At 43.6% G+C, this 11481-nt stretch overlaps 1 long non-coding RNA gene across 1 annotated transcript; it reads left to right on the plus strand.

Annotated features, from left to right (window-relative positions):
* Nucleotides 1-2169: 2169 nt before the first annotated feature.
* Nucleotides 2170-5965, plus strand: LOC310839366. The gene is made up of 2 exons (XR_014561478.1): nt 2170-2225; nt 5166-5965. It is a non-coding gene; the product is annotated as an uncharacterized lncRNA (long non-coding RNA).
* Nucleotides 5966-11481: the final 5516 nt, after the last annotated feature.

Consider the following 11481-nt stretch of genomic DNA (forward strand, 5'->3'; position numbering starts at 1 on the left):
GTATAGCAAAACATAGGCTCCCACACCCCCTGCTGATCATAGTGTTCCTCCTTTATAATCCAGCCAAATGTGTTCATTCCACAGGGAAACACATTGCATCAGTTAGTGACTTCATGGCTGATAATGGCTACCTCCAGTGTTTTGTCTCAAAGAACAAAGCCGGGGTGAAGCCACTTTATGAAGTCATTAATGGCCCTTCGTTTTTTTCTACACACGTTTCAGTAAACAAATTTTGTTAGGTAGATCACAGAGAATGTGAAGGCCTCTGGCTGTTTTCTTATCCCTTTTTAACTCCCTCTTTAACCCTCTTTAAGTTGCCAGAATATTTACGTTACCCAATTGGGAGGTGTTTCCTCATTTCTTTCCCAAACTTGGTACAGATACTTGTTCTGAGTTCCTGCAGTCTTTTTCACAATCTTTCTCTGCTTCCACCTCAGATTCCCCAGAGTTGGATGTCAGGAGATAATTAACAAAGGTCTTCAGAGCTCACTTCACTCGATCCAAACCATGCCTGGGAGAGTATTCCTAATGTGGTCTAAGCACATACATTTTACAACCTATAGGATACTGGACAGTGTTGACTGATACATCAACTGTTGTAAAAAATAATAATCTCCTTCCTGATAGCCTTCGAGAAATGAAAACTCCCTCTAGGCAAATAGGCGAGGATGATTTTGGAAACGGGGAGAGAGTTTTTGCTAGCCCATACACATGAATACGGGCTGGTTAAAATTGTGTGGGTTTGTAGCTGATTTCCATGGACCTCTTTGCAACTTGGCTGCTGCCATTCTTTCAGATGGAAGCTCAAGTCTTTAAAGTGATGTGTTTTGTGCCTCTTTATTTTCTCAGACAAACGGTCTGTACCCTCTGATGGATGGAAACAGCTTTCCAGAGTACAGGTCGCACTCACAATCTTCGCAGGTGGAGTCAGGTGACCGCAGCTGCAAACATATACCTTTTCTTAAGAATCATCTTTGGCACAGATGCTTTGCTTTTTTGAGACCCTCGCTCAAATAGTTTTCACCTGTTCTCTGGGGAAATCCTTCCTATATCCCTATTGCCCTTCCAGTTTAACATTTTATCTCAAATCTTACTTCAGTGTGAGTCTTTGGTTCCCAGGGTGCATCAGTACTGACCAGCTTTACATTTACATTTCTAAGAGATGACTGCAACTTCCCTGGAGATTCTGACTGGGGATGAAAGGATCTGTCAATTTGGTTCCCCCAGTTTCTAATTTTTCCAATCTTAAATTCATTTCTGCAGCAGTTTGGGAATTTTCTTTTGTGACCTCTCCATGAAATTCTGCAACATTTTAGTGCAAATTTATCCAAATAAACACATTTTTGTAAACAATTCCTCCCAATACAATACATTTTGGAATGCTATCTTCCCTATTATATTCATTTCTATGAGCACTTTTAATTAACATATCTGTTTTTGTAAACATTGGTTTGTTGGACAACTGCGTCACAAAATCCGGATAAGTGCATATTTCGAAGGACGTCTGTGTTTCAGTTTTCATATTGCTTCAGAAAGGGCAAATTTGATACATTCCGCTTTAAACGTGAACAGAATTGGCTTTCTCCCCCATCCCTAATGCAGACTGCATTGTAAGTCCTGGCTGCTGCCAAAGTGAGAAACCAGAAGAGCAGCACAGTCAAATCAGCTGCTTTGTGTACTGGGTCCAGAGTGGTACTGCTGACATGGAACTCTCTATGTCACACTGTTCCTTTTTTTTACAAACAAAGAGGCGCACCAGCTCCCACTTCCTGCCATACACGACTGATGCAGCATTTTAGCATCTCTCCTCTTGTCCCACCCTCAGCAGCAAGGGAGAGTGAGCATTCCACCCTGATGACAGTCCCTTAAATATGTGAAGACTTGTCATCACATCCCTGCCCTTAATTGTCTTTCCTCCAGAGCTGAGCCTAACCAGTTCTTCTATCTTTTCTTGTTTGTCAGACCGTCATGGTTTCTGACCCTCTGATCGCCATGTGAAGTAGAAGCCGTTTTCTCCCATTTATTTTTTCCTGGAGAAAGGCTTCGAGGGGGCCTCCTGAAGTGCCATAGGCAGTGGCCCGGTGGCTCTACAGTTCCTTGGGAATGTTGATTTAATTCCCTTTACAGTTGCTGTTGCAATACCTTTCAGGTCTTGCTAGCGACGAGAGGAGCGCAGGAGCCATGTTTTGACATTAATAGAGAAACATCTCTGTTCTTGTGGAGAGGTAACTAATGGCTCCCACTGGGATTTCATGATCATTGAATACTAATCACAGTGAGCAAGGGCAGCCTTGGAGAGCCAAGGCTGTCAGCAGGTGACACAAACACTCACAATACATCCCAGACTTCCAGTCGGAATGCTGAGAGTATTAACACTTCTGCAGCAGTACACAGAGCTACTTCAGCTGATGCAAGATCAACGATTCATTGCACAGATCTCCTAGTTATCTAAGTTCCCTTCAGTAAGGTCTCTGTTTTCTGTGAATTTGTGGTTTTGCCACACAAGTACAAAAATTGATATGGGGTGCAGAATTCAGCATCCAAAACCTCTTAAATGCCTGGTATGGAGTTGTTGGGTTTTTTTAAAATCTCCTTTCTTTATTTTTGGTTAAGTTTCCAATCCTTATGCTTTAAATGTGCATGAGAAATTGCTGGTGAAATCTTGGAGCTGAGGAGAAATGTTTCAGTACCCTGCATATTTCTTGGCACTACCTCTTTAAGAAGCAGAATTAATCATGCAAAATAAGCAATTTCATGCAGATTTGCACAATGTGTTCTCCTTTCAGAGTTTAGCTTTCCTTGGTGTTACTTTTGCACAGAACACACACACACATACACACACACACAGAGAGAGAGAGAGAGAGAGAGAGAGACTAAACCTGAGCTTTCCAAACTTGTCATGTTTGTGACACACTTTTTAGACATGCATCATTTCGTGACACAGTAATTCAGTTTTGCTAGCAAACCAGAAGTTAAACAGACCCCTTTCCAGCCCCGGGAGGAGCGTGGGGGGTGTTCATACAACACACCTACCTGCTATAGCCAACACACTAACATGTTGCGACACACAGTTTGGAAAGCTCTGAACTAGACATTTGCAGATTTGTGCTTTTTTAGAGCTCCTCTGACACAGCTACGAAGGTTTCGCTTCTGCTTTCAATTAACCATAGTTTAGTGTTGCATCTGAATGGTAAGCTGTGGTTAATCTTAACAATGGCCAGCTGCATAAAGCATGGTTTGAATTAGACTTGTTTCAGCCAAACCACAGTGAAGAAAAACCACATTTTGTCGGGATCACACAATGTGGCATGCTGAAGTTGATCAAAAACAGAAGTTAAATCTTCTGAAATCCTCCTTGGGGTTGTGCCGGAGGGTGGGGAGCAGGAGAGTCCAGGGGAGACTAGGCTCAATAAACCATGGTTTATTGTGACACCTGGATCCAGCCTTAGTGTGATATCATTAGGAGAATAACATTTCTGTGCCTGTGTATTGCAAATTCTTACAATTCCTTCCAACAAACGGTTAACATGCTTCATATGCTTCCACATCCCGCTTCACCTATCATGCATCCAATAATCTTCACATCTTCTTATCCCTGAACACACACAGGCACAGACAATGCAGATTTGTTTGTTTGTTTGACTGTTTATTAGAGCTGCAGTAATTTGTTTGGGACTAAATTCCAGGCATTCTAGCATGGAGAGCCAAAACTGCACATAAAAGAATAAGGGTGGGGTGCCTGCTGGCATTACCCTATATGCTACTGTAACTTATTGAGCACAGGACCTATATTCTCATGGGTCTTCCAGATGTGTCTTTTATGTTGAATGACAAAACCTGAAAATCAGTCAAAGTTCTGCAAAATAAAAATTGCTACTGTCCTTAAATAACAAACTGTGAGCTCTTCACACTGAAGTTTTTATAGTTTTTCAGTGGATGGGGTAGCATCAACTATGAATATATTTAAGACATAATACATTTTCAAGTCAATATTTTTTTGGGGGGATACATTCCTGGATTACTCTAGCACAGCTGGTAGGACTCCCTAGCTTTTGCTTCTTTATGTACAATAGCATGCACACTATTTTAATCTCTCTCTCTCTTTTTTAGTTTGTTGTTTAAGAACAGAATTCATGTCCTATAAGGAGGGCCAGTAGAAAATCTATGAACTTTGATGCCTACCACAGATTGCAAAAAAGAAAAAAGAGGGGGGATAGTTGTGCACCCGCCAAGCCAAAATGCAGTGAGTGGGTTGCCTTCAGCTGGTGGGTCACAAATTATACAGGTCTGCTCTAAAGGCTTGTGTGCCACACTCTGCTTATCAGCTGTGATTTTGTCTGTGCCTTCTGTGTCCTCAGGGCGCAGAGAGACCAGAGAGACCCTTACCTTTTGTGGTGTCCCCCCCCCAACCCTTAGGTTTCTTTTTCTTTCTTTTTTAAGGCTTCTGACGGAGACTCACAGTTTGGCTACAATGGGGAGGAGTCGAGGCCTGAAGGTTTCATTCAGGTTTCCCTACCTCCCCCCCCCCATGACTCAAGCATTACTGGCCCCCATAGCTGGCAAACCTCCAATTGCCAATGTCTGCCTTGCAGCCTCTCCCCACTCAGATGCCCTCCATATATATTTTGGACTATGGCCACTTCAAAATAGGTTGGGGAAGGTTTGTACCAAATCCAGCCTGCCTCCATTCTACTACAGTGGTACCTCGGTTTACAAACGCTTCAGGTTACAGACTCCGCTAACCTGGAAGTAGTACCTCAGGTTAAGAACTTTACCTCAGGATGAGAACAGAAATCGTACGGCAGCGGGAGGCCCCATTAGCTAAAGTGGTACCTCAGGTTAAGAACAGTTTCAGGTTAAGAACGGACCTCTGGAACGAATTAAGTTCTTAACCAGAGGTACCACTGTATAAAGGCATGGGGAGTTCAAGAAGTCCATACTAATGTCTCATCTAAAATAACTAATAAATAATGATTTGCACGCACATCAGAGTGAGCGCTTATAGACTATTCTTGGGGGTGGGTGCAGGGCAGGAATGACATATGGAATCCCAAATATCAGATTCGGAAACAATGGACTGTTGGTGCCTGTGTATTACACAGCCAGGTTACACAGCCTAATTTTTTCTTTTTCTTTTTCTCCTTTATTCCTTAACCAATAAGGAGAAGTTGAGCTTCTTCTGCGTTCTGCAGGGCCAAGAGGATGAGGCAATCCAATCCTCACTTTACCTCATGATGGAGCCTAGGAAAATGCCTCTCCTTGTTTCCTGCTCCTCCTCCTCCGCCTGTGTTGCGCTGAGCTGGGCGGCCGAGAGCCCTGAGAGACATTTGGTTGCTATGGGAGTCCTGAGGCAGCAGTTTGCTGGATGTGGCAGGGAGGAATCTGTGTGTTCCAGGGAGCCTCTCCAGCCTGCTTTTTCAACTAATTGTCAAGCCAGGAAGAAGGGAGAAGCTGGCGGGAAGCCAGGCAGGCAGGCAGGCAGGGGGTGGAGGTGTCTGCCCTGGGACTCTCAGCAGGTGCTGTGCACAATGACGCAACCGTCCGCCCAGAGGTACAGGTGTTAGTTACATGAGTAGGTACGCACCGAGCTGGGGGAAGGGAAGCTGCCCTAGATTTCTTTTTAATCTATGTGGGAAAGTGTATCTGAAGAAGGAATATTGTACAGCTGGAGAAAGTGCAAAAACGGACAAGCAAAATTATTGTTGTTATTATTACCTGCCCTTCACCAGAGGGTCCCAGGAATGTAAAATACAGCATTAGAAACAGTTTAAAACAGAATGATCAAGGGCCTGGAGTCTCACCCCTGTGAAGAAAAGTTGGGGCCTCCTTAGTTTAGAAGGGAAAGGGCAGGCAAGTGAAAGTGGGCAGGACATGGAGATGCAATGAGACTGAGGGTACTTTCTATCATATGTGGTGGACCTGTAAAAGGGTAAAAGAGTATTGGGAAATAATTCATAATGAATTGGGGGGGGGGGAGGTAAGTTTAAAAGTAATTGTACAAAAAAAAACCACCCAGAGTCCTTTTCGTTGGGGATAATTCAGACGGAAATTCTCAGGTGTCAAATAAGGTTATTTATGTATGCCACGACTACGGCCCGTGTTTCATTAGCCCAAAAATGGAAAATGAGCAAAGTCCCAACTAAAGAAGAATGTCAACTTAAACTGATGGACACCTTGCGGACCCAACATATAGAATAAGAGAACAAGAAGAACATACATCTAAAGAAGATTGGAAAATGTTTATTGAATATATGGGGGGGGGGGAATAGTGTATATTTGAAAACATGGTCAGCATTAAGATATATTCAACACTGTAAATAAGTTTTGATGGATGTAATAACGGAATACTGAATGGTTTCGTTTATATAAAATATGCAGGGATTTATGTTATGCAAAATGAACCATGGAAAGAGAAGAAGGGAAGGCATTGATATTTTAAGATTGTTTAAATGAATATTCTAAAATGTAAAAACAAAAAAATTAATTAAAATTATGGGGGGAAAGAGAAAGTGGACCTGACAGAGGGGTTTAAGATATGAATAATGTAGAGAAAGTGAATAGACCAGGCTTCCTCAACCTTGGCCCTCCAGATGTTTTTGGCCTACAACTCCCATGATCCCTAGCTAGCAGGACCAGTGGTCAGGGATGATGGGAATTGTAGTCTCAAAACATCTGGAAGGCTGAGGTTGAGGAAGCCTGGAATAGACAGAATATGTTCCTCCTTCCCCTGTTTCCCATACTCTGATCACACTAGAACCCAGGGGCATTCAATGAAGCTGAACAGAGAGAGATGTGGGCCAGACCAAAGGTGGTGCATAGTTAATGTGTGGGATCCACTGCCACAAGATGGCCTCCAACTTAGCTCTGTTGCCCCCTCAGCTCCTGACACCTCCTCTTCCCGCTCCTTCTCCCTCTGAACATTCATCGTCATCCCACCACCAATCCCCAGGCTCAGAGACTTCTTCCCTTGGGTGTTCCCTCCTGCCATTCCTCTGCGTCCAACCAGTCCATGGCAAAAATGCATCACCAGAAAAGAGGCCACATCTGCATAGAGTTTGTATATGTTAATTAATACGTAAAAATACCAATTTGAAACTGTTGACAATAATAAAAAATACAATACAGCTGTGTACACACTATACCTTTAACACCCATTTTCCCACTCAAAGAATTCTGGCCATTGTAGTTTGTTAAGGGTCACTGGGTATTGTGACACAATGAGGGGTAAACTACAAGGCCCAGGATTCTTTGAGGGAAAGACGGTGTTTCTAGTGTGTTTTAAAGGTATAGCGCACAGAGGACAGGTGAGTTATTTATATTTTAACCAGACTTGGACCAGGCAGCCCTTTAAACGGAGGACCATCCTCTGTGTAAAGTAGGATATATGATCACCTTAGGTTCAAAGGAAGAATGTCAAAAGTCAGTGACCATTCTTTAAAGAGCAAGCTGTGTGAAGGCAGCTCCTTATTTCTGCTGCTAAGAAACGACAGGGGGTTTCTTATTATGGCTTTGCTGCCCCATAGCCTGGGCTCCTGGAGCCAGAGTTCCCAGGATTTGGTTCGATTTTCTTTTTCTCCCCCCCCCCTCTTTTATTTTTTTCTGTTTAAAAGATCCCCAGCAGCATCTGGAAACCTTGGCAACCACCTAAAGGCGTGCCTGGACTCTGGGCCTCGTGCCAAAATTAATAAATCTGCCTCATTTCTAGATGCTTTGTGCTATTGAGGCCTGCTTCGCTCCTCTGGAAGGCCTGGCATGACTGACAACTATGGGGCTGTAATCCCGGGAGACACAGCTGTGTTTCACAGGGTTCCAAGCTCTGAGTGTGTATCTGAAAACTAGGCCTGTTGGGCGAGCCTTATTTTAACAACCTGCGTGTGTTCCCCATTCAGCGAAATGCCTCAAGGCTCTGTAGACAAGGCAAAGCTCTGACGTGGCCCTATCTTAGATCATAAGGTGTTTTGAAAATGTGCACCCTGCCGACTACAGAAGCCTTCTGTGAGCCTATAAACTGGGAACGACATCCTGAGAATCTCAGTGCCACGAGTCCAGTTCTGGCTCAGAACTGCCCTGGCACAACCAACAGCACAAGCAAGGCATGGTTTCGTAATCCTACACTTGATATATGCCCCAATATCGGCCCTACTGTTAGGCAGAATGAGGAGACAGCAGGTGCTGGAGGTCATAGAGTAGTAATGAGGTTCTGAAGCCAACCGCTCCCCCAACCTGCCTAATATTCTATCGTCCCTGAAGTGGCAGCCTCTGCATTCCCATTTGCCTTCTCAGTGACTCTGTATTGCATTGTGGAACCTGATGAGAAAGCCAGAATATTGCTAACCCTGGAGTTTACTGGATTTCATTGTTTATTGTTGTTTGATTTTGCAGCTGCAAAATTTTGGTTTTTGATTTGGTTTTTTTTACATGCAGAAATTCATCCAAATTGTTTCGTTCACATTGGCTTTCCATAGCAGTATATGGAGCTCAGTGTTTACCGGAAAGGGCAGTGACATTTATAGCTTATCTCTTGCCCCAAATATATATATATATTTTACTCCATTCTAATTGACACTTGCTGCAATGTTTTAGTCTTTTAAATCTCTGTTTTAAAGTGGTTTGTTTGATCTTATGGTTTGTTTTCTTTTGCTCTTTCGTAAGTTATTATTATTTTTAGTTGTTTTTGTGAGTGTTGCATATTGAACAGAGAATTATTTTTATTGAACTGCAAATGGATGAATGAATCAACTATTGCTGGAATGAATCAACCATAGTTAGCCATATTTACATTCCATTGAGAGCCACTGTGGTATAGTAGATAGATAGATACAATGCTGGACTTCAACACTGGGAAGAATCGACCTCACATAACTCTTGTGAGAATAAAATGTGGGAGGGAGATACCATCAATGACATAACTCTGTGCATGCAATCACTGATGGACTTGATGTGCACTAAAAAAAACCACAACATATACCGGTAAGTAGCATTAATCAAGTGTGATTGGGTTTCAGCCTGTTTTGTATGAGGATTGTATTCACCTTGAAAAACAAGGCTTGCAGCTTAAGAGTGCTCCACTTTGACTGAGGCTTGATCCTGGGTTCCCAGGTGGAAGCTGGGTTTTTGCCAGCAGTGCTTTTGCTCAGCTCCGGCAGATGTGCCAATGACATCTGCTTCTAGAGCAGGCGTCAGCAAACCTTTTCAGCAGGGGGCCAGTCCACTGTCCCTCAGACCTTGTGGGGGGCTGCACTATATTTTGGGGGGAAACAAAATGAACGAATTCCTATGCCCCACAAATAACCCAGGGATGCATTTTAAATAAAAAAACACATTCTACTCATGTAAAAACACCAGGCAGGCCCCACAAATAACCCCAGATGCATTTTAAATAAAAGGACATATTCTACTCATGTGAAAACACGCTGATTCCCAGACCGTCCGTGGACCGGATTTAGAAGGTGATTGAGCCGGATCCAGCCCCAGGCCTTAGTTTGCTTACCCATGCCCAAAGCGATCCTCATAACATGGCATTTTCATTCAAAGCTAGGTAACCCTCCTTTGACACATCTGCTCCTCAAGCTGTTTCTGGCTGATCCCCAGTTTAATAATATTGATTTACCTTTGCTCTCCCTGGGATTTCCCTGTCTTCAGCACCCGCATCCTTCAAAGGGATCCTTTTCCCTAGCGGCACTTATGGCAACAGCACAGGTTTACATCTAAGAATTTTGCCCCACATCTCTCTCTCCCTCCCTCCTTGCGAGAGACACAAATTTCATCCCTGTTTCGTTCCGAATCAATTTAATTTTATTGCCCAAATCACTCAAGAGCAATTTTTCAAATACAAAAAGGTCAGCACATCCAGGTCTAATCAATTTTCTTCCCCAACGGCAGGAGGCTGAGGCGACATATACTTCTCAACACACTTTTATTATCTTCATGATGCCTGTCATTAGTAGCAGGTATGATGTGCCCCAGAGTGTCCTTATGACAGAGAATAGGGAGGGGGAGATGGACCAGCAGGGCTGGTCTGAAGACATTTACAACTGTTTAGGACAAGTCTGATTACAATAACTGCGCTCCAGCTGAGGAAATGGCCAATTAACTGGCAGGAATGATCAAGACTGCGGCTGACTCCCAGGGTGGTTTGATGTATAAAAAGTGGAGCAAGAGGGTAAGGGGCAAAAAAGAGTGTGGAGTGGGGATTTATACAAGTCCTAGACCTGTATAATCTAGTCACAGGGCTGCTAAAGAGGCATAAGAGTGCTTTAAATGTGTGGTGTGGACGGACCCCATGCCTCAGATGTGGATGGCGCACATAAGAAGGTCTCTTCCAATGACTTTAACAGGCAAACAGGCAGGATGGATTGCACTGCAGAAGGATGTTTATTACGTACAGTGGTACCTCGGGTTAAGAACTTAATTCGTTCTGGAGGTCCATTCTTAACCTGAAACTGTTCTTAACCTGAAGCACCACTTTAGCTAATGGGGCCTCCCGCTGCCACCACACGATTTCTGTTCTCATCCTGAAGCAAAGTTCTTACCCTGAGGTACTATTTCTGGGTTAGCAGAGTCTGTAACCTGAAGTGTCTGTAACTTGAAGTGTCGGTAACCCGAGGTACCACTGTATCCTGGTCCCAGGAAGCTTAGAGCTTTAAGGAATAGGAACTAGAATTTTGAATTGCTCTTAGAAGCAGACTAGCAACCATTGCAACTGATGTAGAAATGGGGGTGCATGCTTAAAAATAACTAGACCAGGCCAATAATCTAGATGTTGCATTCTATTCTAACTATGGTTTTCAGACAGGCCCACACACTGGTCTATGTAAGGTGCAATAAAGTATTCCAATTTCAATGAAACCAAGTCAACTTATTCTCTAGAATAGGCACGTCTAACAGGTAGATCGTAATCTACTGGTAGATCACTAGATCACTGGACATCTGTGGTAGATCACTGGCTCCCCCCAAAAAAGCTAAACAACTTTGGCTACCTTAAAAAAAGCCCTGCTTTCCTCCTTCCTAAAAAAAGTTCAACAAATTTGACCTTAATCCAATCCCCAAAAAGGAGGTAGATAACTGGCAATTTGTGAGTAGATTGCAGTCTCTTGGGACTGCTCTAGAACATGGGTAGGCAAACTAAGGCCCGGGGGTCAGATCCGGCCCAATCACCTTCTAAATCCGGTCCACGGAATTCGTTCATTCCCCCCCCCCCCAGAAAAAAATAGTCCGGCCCTCCACAAGGTCTGAGGGACAGTGGACTGGCCCTCTGCTGAAAAAGTTTGCTGACCCCTGATTTGGGATATTCGTTTGTACGGAGAGGACAAAAGCAGAAGGGAGGTCCTCCTACTGCAGGTGGTTACTTTCTTCTACCGAACCCTGATAGAACTAGCTTCAGGGCACCGGATTTTGCAGAGGTCCTGTGACTTCTGAGAGAAGCTTTTGGGATTTGGAGGAGTCTCATACCTGAAATTACACTGGGTTTCGAAGGCTTTC

Source organism: Podarcis gaigeae, assembly GCF_964106915.1.
Source record: "Podarcis gaigeae genome assembly, chromosome: 2".
NCBI lineage: Eukaryota > Metazoa > Chordata > Lepidosauria > Squamata > Lacertidae > Podarcis > Podarcis gaigeae.